We start from the raw sequence: 9,989 nt of genomic DNA, 5'->3' as shown, positions 1-9,989 counted from the left end.
AATTTTTTCCTTCAAAATAATGAGAATATTGGACCAGGTACAATGTATTTAACCAAACCCTATGTTTGTCTTATGTAAAGATTGCTCTCGCTTTTCTGTTTTCCTCATCATCTTTGTTGTTTTTGGCTATCCAGGACCATCTTACCAGTCGCTCCTCCTCCAGCCCCCTCCTGCAGCTCTGTGCATGTACACACACACACAGAAATATACACCCCCTTTTCCCACTCCCCAGGCCCTCTTTGGCTCACCTGCTCTTTATTGGCCATCTGCATGGATGCTTAATGCTAATCAATAACTCCCCTGTGTGCCAGCTCTGAGGTGGAGACGTCAATGCTACCTAACAGGGCTAGTGATCAACCTGCATGACTGCTGTCTAGTACATGCGCACACACAAACACACATACACACAAATGGAACTCCCTGCAGGACACTCTCTGTGTTTTTCAGGTGTGTTTGTGCTTGTTCCTGTACTCTGTGCATGCCGTGCAAGACTGCAGAGCCAGTTGTGAATGTGATGCACAGAGAACTGCAACATTAGCAAACAGCAAAGACTGGTTATGTGAGACTCTGTCATGTCACCTGGGAGGGTCTGTTTAAAGAGGGAATATGGGGAGAGTTGAAGACAGGCGGGGAATAAATGCTGATTATACTGCTCACTGTGAAAATGAAGCTAGAGGTTGTCAGTTAAGTTTCATCAGTGAATCAGTAAAACAAATTGCATAAATAAAGTTCTTTTTTATTTTTTGGTCTCAGCAATTATTATATATTACTATGTCACTGATTCCTGTAAACATGTTATGCACTTGGCCAAAGTTCCACATAGTAATTAGATATGTTATTTTTCCAGTACTGTAGTGTTCTCATTGTAGTGTAATGTTCAAAAAGGCAACAAGTTCACAATCACATAAGACACTGGTTTGACCAGTATTTCACAGTGATGACTAGGACAAATTTAATAGATCAAAGGGTACAATATTTGTTTTTCAGTGGTGAGTTGGTGACTACATAGGAATCATAAGTGCTTCTCAAGTTCCAAGGTGCTAAATTTCCAGCATAGTCTGTCTATGGCAGGAGACTCCTGTGGTAACACATTACCTGCCTGGCTGGTTTGGCTGACTGTTTAAATGGTAGCACAAGAACTTTTGCTCTCAAGATTCTGATGCACACAGACAGTTTTTGAATACAAGCTGTGGTGATGTTTTCTGCTTTATGGAGACAAAATGGCAGAATGAGTGCCAATCTAAAATTGTTGTGAGGAATCTGAATTTAGAAATTTCTTTAGATTTCAACTAACGTGTTGTCTGGTGTGCGTCATACAGGTTATAAGAGACTGTTTTCCCAAACATGTCTCGTACATGCCATGCGGGACATAGCGACAAAGAGGCCTTGGGAGATTGGCTCCAGTCAAGATGTATGATGCTGGACCTTTTCCTTCAATGGGCTCCTCTGCATGGCAGCCATATTGGGAGTAATGTGTGGTCGCCTGAGAACTTACGTGTTTCCCAGCCAACGCGCATCTAAAGAATAACAATTTCACTAGCCATGAAGACCATCCATGGAGCCATAGGGGCCATGGCCAGAAAGCTCAGCCAAACACTCTCCTCTCATGCAGCTTTCTATGTACTCCTATAAATACATCTCCTATTTGTATAGAAGCGATATGCATCTTTGGGAAAATACCACAATGTTGACATAAGAGCACCCTCTACACCCCCTCCTCCCTCTTACTGCCCCCTCCCCTTTCTTCTTCTACCCCTTGCTGAACCTTTCACTGCTTGAGAGTGAGAGAGACAGAGAAAAAGCTAAAGAGAGAGAGAGAAGGAAAGAGAAATGGAGGGAGACTATGAGTAAAAGAAGTGTCTCTTAGAGGCCTCCACGGCCTTTAAACCACTATGGTATCCACCAGAGCCCTCACATACACTCTGCCTCTAAAGGGCTTTTGTCCCGAAAAGAGGGGGTTTGGCTAAATTGGGGGTGCTTGTGGATTGGCGGGTGGGATTGGGCTTGGTGTAGTATATTTGGCTCCCACGTCTCCATCCTTGGAATGGTGAACTTTTTTTAAGTTAGGGAATTGAGAAGTGGGATGTGGAGGGGCAAAGGGGATTCACTTTTTTTTTTTTGGTCGTGGGGGGGTGTTGGAAATCTTCCAGAGAGTGCCTTTTTGCTTTCAAAGAATGCTCCACTTGTGTAAATGTGGTCTTTGTCCCTTGTCCTATTGTTTGAATAGCATTGTGGACTTTTTGTGGGAAGCTCACAGGGCCTAGGGGGCCTAGGGGACCAAAGAGGGACCAAATGGGGGCTCTGCCTGAATGACTTGGACTCAGGACGACAGAAATGTAGAGACACCAAGGTACAAAAATGTTCATGGAGACACACATAAACATAGATCTACACAAATGCAGGTTATCACTTTTAAACATTGACATATAAATCAGTTAAATATCAGTTATCAGTATCAGTTAAATAATGAAAAATAATATAGTATAATATGCTCTAATTCCTATTCCCAGTCTATAATTCACTCAATAAATGCTAGCACAGACCACAGCTGATCTTGTCTCAAAGATCTCTCTCTTTGCAGTACCCTGCTTGCTGATAGAAACAATATAAAAACGGTCCACCTCCCTCCCCCTATAAAGGGATTTCTTGATAGACCTGATTGTCTGGAGTCCCTCGCTGCAGCCAATTCACGACTTCCATCTGTCCTCGCTCTCAAAAGATGCCGGCAGGTGGAAGACAAGTGTAAAGCATTTACATGTTGGGACCGTCTGTTCTTCCTTTTCATCGGGCAGTAGACTAAAGTGTTTACCTATGATGTAAATTGTACATTGATGTAAAGTATATTAAAATCATTGATTCGGGACCTGCAAGGGGCATTCAGGAAGGAATAACATACCCTTTAATTGTTTTGTTATAAATTCCTCATGTATACTTATGACTTATATAGTGAATTATCCCAAAACACCCGAACATCACAATCAAACCCAAGAGTTGTAATGATACAATATTGCTGCAACAGGTGCATGAAGTTAAACAGACCAGAAGAAGACTTAAAATCAAATCCGATGAGGATAATCCACTGAGGATAAAGAAGGGCCTAGTAAATCTCCCACTTCCTTGTGAGGATGGTCTACCTCTCTAGTTTCTGTTGCTCTGGCTTCTCTGTTTGTCTTCAGAAATCCCTGTCCAAGCCGTATGGACAAAAAATTTGCTGTGTGTCCCGTGGTTGATTAGACACTCTTGTGAGATCTCCTCTACTGTCATCACCAGATATCCTGTGACCTCTATTTCCTCTGAACCCCCCAGAGCAGCACACGGGCTTTCTGCTGCAAAGTGATTGAGCATGGCACCCACCTCCAGCCCTGTCCTGCTTTGTCTGGGGACGTGTGCCTGTGTCAGGAACCACAATTAGTGGGGCGCGTCCCCAACCATTAATCACTGAACAGTCCTGTATCTCAGTGCAGCCTCAGTACTTCACAGCCACACTCACTGACAACTTGCTCAACATCAGCACCCACACGTCAATGGAATAAAGCTCAGCCTTATACAATCTATGTATCTATGTATCTATCGCTCTATCCAGCAGTGTCTCCAGACCTTTACTATTGTCACGTTTTACTGATTTCTGTGCATTTTAAACTTTTTTTGTCCGATTCCTTCTCTTGGGTGTCACAACAGTCCCAAGATTCGTTCAAACTTTTGTTGCATCTAGAAAGGGTTTAAAATACTGAATCAGTGTGCCACTTCACAGTTTCAGGTGAACCTTTATGCTCATCCTGATAATGCTTTATAGGGAAAAAATTTATTTTGCAGAATGTGTAAAAAACAGATTAAAAGGGAAAACACATCCTAAATTCCCTTTTCCTATTTAGATCAATATTGTGGGAGGATGTTAAATATTTGCCATTAGATGATCACACACACGAAAGAAATCAATGCACGACAAGAGGGAATGAGACAAGGCGGTGTGCTGGTCCTAAGGGTTGAGGATGAATAAAAGAAGAAAAATAGGGAAATAGAGATTTGTTGCTCTCAAGGGTTGAAAATTTTGTCTTCTGGGTTATCTGAATTCTTTTTTTTACATTTTTTTTGCAGTTGGAGGTATGTGAAACGAGCCTTCTATGAAAATGGATGGCAAGGGAACCGCTCTCAAATTGAAGTCTTTGTACTTCATTTGTTGGCCAAGCTGCCCACCATACCCACACACAAGAAGATAACACACACATAATGCTCACAAACATAAATGTATGTGGTGAAGCACTCACACATAAACACACACATATAAACACACACTGCTCTGTATGCTCCCACTCCCCCTTCTCTCACTGTCTTTATTTAACGCATAATGAATTTTGTGGCCAGTCTCTTTCGATCTCTCTCACTCTGCCCCTCTCTCTTTCTCTTTCTGTCTCTCTCTGTGTTCCCCTTGCTTTATAAAAACAGAAGAATGAAAAGCAGCCAGATGGTAGCTCAGGCCTAATATAAAATCAATACACTGCCTCCAAGAGAACTGAAGGGGAAGAAGAAGAGTTGGTGAAAAAAAAAAAAACATTCAAAACTCCAAAACATTCAGACACCACAAATGCCAAAATAGAGTTCTTTGGTCTCTCCTTTTTTCTCCACCCTCTGTCTCTGTCTTTACTCCTCTTTCCCTTTCTTTCTCTTACACAAGCATGAGATGAGCGTTGACACAGACACACACACACACCGACACGCACACACACACACACACACACACACACACACACACACACACACACACACACACACACACACACAAACACATCACCTCAGTGTACTTCAACCACTCTCTCCAGATTAAGTACACCCAAGCTGCCGAACTTCCCCGCCTCACAATGAATATCTAAGGAAGGCAAAGGCAGGTACTCGTGGGCATGAGTATGCACATGTTTGTGTGTGTGTGACTGAGAGCACAGAAAAATGTCAGGGCATCTCATGGGCCACAAATTAGAAGAGAGGGGGAGGGAAAAGGTAGAGATAGCCTTTGAAGAGGGACTGAGGGCCATTGAGAAGTCATTAGGGTAATGATAATTGGCGCGGTGAATAAGCAAAGAGAGAAAAGGGGGTGGAGAGTATGTGGATGTGTGTGTGGGCGGGGGCGGTTAACAGATGCAAAGAGGTGATGCATTAGAAGTTAATTTGATTGACAGCCACATGTTGGATGAACCAAATGCCCATGTGAAGTTCTGGATGAGTCCTTGCTTATTTTGTGTGAACAAGAGAATGATTGTATGTGATGGAAAGCGAGAAAGAGAGATAGTGTGTGTCAGCAGCTCCACTCTGTGTGTGAGGCGCAGTAAAGCCTGTCCCTTGGTGACTGCGCCTGCTTGCTGGGTGACAGATAGCCCAGGGAGAGAGAGGACACCAGGCTGTTTAGCTGATAATTAAGGGGGTTTTATCTTAATTTGAGCTGTTACTCTCTATCCTCTCCTGTGATTTATGAGTCGCTGGTCCAGGCCTGCTCCCCTGCTTTGCCCCTTAGCATCGAGACAAAGGAACTTCTCTCCTCTGTACACATATAACACACACTCATACATTATGCACATACAAGTGTACATTACCACAGTGCAAACTTTGGAGCACTGACACACGAACGGATAATTGCACAATGCCCAAGGAATACATTTGCACATTAGCTCTCAAAGGAGTGCAAAAGTGCACAATATCAGCATCCTGGCTGATTGATGTCTGCCTGCAGTGGTGCAGCACTTCTCACTTATGGCCTTTTTGTCTCCTCATTGAGGCTTTACAGCTAATGAAGGATACAGAAAAAGTGTCTGTAGCTGTCTGTAACTTGTTGCTGGCTGACCTAGGAGAGAAATGTAGAGCTGGGCAGGATTGGGTTCCTGTGAGGTGGAGTGACCGCAGGCAAGAGTTAACTCAATCTTCAACTGGGTGGGGTACAGGTTGAAGAGCAGGCAGGGTGAGGTGGAGAGGGGGTAGTACAGGCAAACAATGTGAGCCACTGTTCTCAACCTATCACCCCCTGGGGTCACAGAGGAAAAGACATGCTAGTGCAACCTCATCTCCTCCAGTCGCCTCTCACATAAAGGCCGGGGATTTCTCCAGCACCCCAGCTTGGATGTTGTTTTACCCAGACTGTGGGTAGGTCTTTTGGCCAGGCGTGTTTCATGCTGCACAGTAGTAATCCCACAGGTATTTGGCTGGAGGGAGGGACCTTCACACCTCTGTCAAAATGGTGGAGGGCGAGAGGAGTGGTGGCGTTTCTGCTGGTATGTAAGCCAAGACATCATTCGGTATGTCGTTCTTGTTGATATTTCCCTGTGTATACTTTTCCTGTTAGTCAACATTCAGGAAATGTTTCTATCAGGTAGTGCAATGCTTCACATTGGCACACCAACAAAGGGCAAGAAGAGACAAAAGTCCACTTTACTCAGAGGACATGTATGTACATGTGTATGTTTGTAGGTGTATAAGACTATGTGTGATGAGATGTACAATAGGGATAGGTGTTCACTGCTGGAAGTTTTCTCATTGACCCTCGACCCTCATGAGTCACAAAAATGTTTGTGTTTCCAAAGGGGCCCTCCTCTTTTGCTCTTATCTGTTGTCTGGTGGGGGTAGGGGGGGTTCTGGGGAAGTAGTGGAGTCTTCTCAGGGCATGAAACCCCATCTATCCCCTCCTCCTCCATCCATCTAGGCTCTTAACTTTCACCCCTGACCCTGTCACACCCTCCTGTGGGCTCCAGCAACAACAAAAGCAGGAGATTATGGAAATCAACAGGCTAGAGGGGATTACTGTAACCCTTTTCATCTCAGACTGCACTCACAGTTGACACAGTCTGTTAGCAGTCAACTTAATCTTAGTGCAGTTTACTTTTTAGTTTGTGTACTTACATTAGCCAGGGTTTGTACATAGATTAAGTGTGACAAAATCCACAAAAATAACAGACATCAGTTTCGGGCATGCACTACTCACTTAGACAACATCCTGTATAAGATGCACATTATTAAGCACGCACACGCACACAAACACACGTAGCACACATATAATTACCTAGTTAAGCTGAAGGAGATTGTGACATGTACGTTTTGGCTGATGAGCCACATTCTATCTCTGTACACGTATCAAACCTAGACAGGAAGTGGAGAACCTCAACCGGAAGTCTGTGGATCGAATGACACGTGGTCCAGAGAGGTGCCAAGGCCCAGCAGTTCACAGCACCAAGGAATGCACTACTTCACAGCTATTTCTAGAAAATTATGTCAACAGGGAAACAAGTAGGTACGTATGATTATAATCAGTGATAAAAAGTAGCTTCTTTCTTGCTGAAGCACAATGTGTGATCTATCCACACCTGTGCCCCATAATAACAGTTAAGTCCTCCTTCCATTCGCTTCTCCTCAGTCTCTTTTCCTTTCATCCTTTTAGCCTAGTGATGCACCCCTGAACTGCTTTGGCTCTCAGATTCTGGCACCAAGTCAAAACTGTGTGCTCAACCCTCTAGAAGCACGTCTGCTGACAGTTAAGCCGGTTAGCTCCTAATACCAACAACAAACACTCTTTCTGTGCTGGCTCTGGGCAAAGAGCAAAGTGAGCTGCCTGTGAGAGAGGTCAGACAACTCTATAATCGGACTCTACCCATCTGCCCTGTACTCTTCCCACACTGAGTAGCAGGTTGGGCTTCTCTGCAGGGGTCTAAGTGGGACATGGGGACACAGATGCCCATTAACACTGGACCATTCATGGAGCGTAAGCCCCAGTGTAGCCACCCAGTGATTGCACAATGAACAAATCATTTAATGATGTTGTGTGTGTGTGTTCATATTGCACGTGTGCAGAGTTCATGAGTGAAAGTAAATGTGTGAGAGCTGTTATGAACATGCATAATTGTGCGTGGAAAGGTGTGTGTATGCCTGTATATTTATGAAGTGCTAGTTCAGACATTTAATTTGACACAGCCTAGTGAATGTGCAAAGAGGCGTCCTAGTAGATGTGTGCTGTCACCACTCTCTCCGCCTCCCTCTGCCTCCCAGCATTCCTTCTCTTCCACAAGTCTCCCACCCTTGATTCTCTCTGCTCTTCTTCCATGAAGCCTCCCTCAGCCCTGCCCCCACTCCACTGTTCCTGCACCCCATGCTGAGGCTAATTTTAGAGCTTCTTCCCTGGATCGCAGCATCCAGCTGGAGGTGTGTTTCCACCTCTGCCTAGCTGAGAAGCATCTCATATGGATGTGCTCTACTGAGCTCTCCAACATTCCTCTAGGGCATGTAAAAGGTGTGCTGGAGGGGAGGAAAGGTGCATGGTGCACATCGGAAGGTGGGGGTGGAGCTCAGAGCTCAGAGCTCCATGCTATTTAACCACACCAGGGTGCCATGGTAACAGGAATATACCTCTTTGATGGGTTATTTTATTTTTTGTTTTGTTTTGTTTTAGTTTTTTCCCCTCTCTTCTCTTCATCTTATCCACAGGAAGAGTGATGTTCTCCACTCAGGAGTGTAAGCTTGCATGTGATTGGCTAAGCAGAATCCCTTGTGATCTATTAGTAGTCAGACAGTACACCAAATAGTGTGGTGATCATGGTTAAAGGCAGCTTTCAACTAAAACAGGACCTGCACAAGTGCACCTTAAAACCAAAATCTGCATTAAATGGCAAAGGTTATCTTGATCAGGTGCCTTAATGTAATTTTACCTAGAACCCTGAAATCACTGTTCCAAGCCTGAATGTAAAACATCGAGTGCTACTGTCAGTGGCCATAACTAACATTTAAAAGTAAAATCTTTGATAGCCTAAGGATTTGTGGGGGCGAGAGTCTGCACTCAATATCTATATTAGTATAGATATAGTATTGTATTACTATACTATACATACTATATATAGTATTTGGTGACACTATTTTCCAAAAGCAGTTTGTGCTGATGATTTAGATCCCTGAGTAGAGTTTTAAAAAGGAGTCACATTGACACGTCAATCTGTTCTGCAGTATTAAGTTTTACTTTTTCAAGATGTCGTTTGAAGGCAAACTATACTTAGCAATTATTTTCCGTTTGGAGCCCTTTTAAAGCAGATTGACAAATTCTTACACATTGTTGTAAAAATGGATAATCCACAAATAAAGTTTTTCGGCTGTTCAGTCACTTGCATTGAGTTTTCTTTCTTCTGTGCCATGTTAGCTATACAGAAAGGCTATGCCCACAAAGCACAGTGGCAAAATGGAAATCAGTAAAAATGCACGCTTTCCCCAAATTGAGTTTCCTTTAAACAATCACTGTTCTGTAGTGCTATAAACTAGAATTGAGATTTGAAGTGTTTTACGGTTTAAAATTATAATTTCAACGGCTGCTGTGCTGCGTATAAAAACAGTTGCAGAAAGTTACAAAACAAACTGGGCAATGTCTCACTTTGTCATCTGTCTGCCTAGATTTGCTTTTTTGTTGTTGTTTTTGTCCTAGCTTTTGGGTCAAATTCTTACATAGGCGTTCATTCAACTGCTCTAACAAGTCTACTGGGGCATGAGCTGAGCTATCTGTGGGACATGAATCGGACCTGGCCAAGGGCACAAATCACAGAGAGAGAAGAAGAGAGACCCTGACAGCAAAGGGCTGCAGCTCAGAATTCTCCCTCCTCCCCTTTGCTCCTTGGTGGATTTTCTGATTTTCCTGCTCTCCACACTGCTGTTGAGAGCTCCTACTTGGCTTGTTAAAATTAATCTCCATGCACAAAGAGCGAAGAGGACAGTTGTTTCTCTTGCTTGGGCTGCTCTGAGCTGTGCTGAGAACTGGTGGTTCAGCCTGCTTTCGTGTGTGTGTGTGTGTGTGTGTGTGTGTTTTGGCCGAAGCAGGGATGTGATTCATCATGTGGTGGTCAGGAAGACTCAACAGGCATAACCACAGCTAGCCACACCAGGCCATCTGAGACCATGCAGCGCTGAGGCATGGCTACTCTCTGCTCACAGCATCACTCTAAACACCCCAGAGAGGCAGCAGAGGTGGCGTGTGAAACACA

The sequence above is a fragment of the Channa argus genome, chromosome 11 (genome assembly GCF_033026475.1).
Source record: "Channa argus isolate prfri chromosome 11, Channa argus male v1.0, whole genome shotgun sequence".
NCBI classification, from domain to species: Eukaryota; Metazoa; Chordata; class Actinopteri; order Anabantiformes; family Channidae; genus Channa; species Channa argus.
This window is presented reverse-complemented; position numbering follows the sequence as displayed.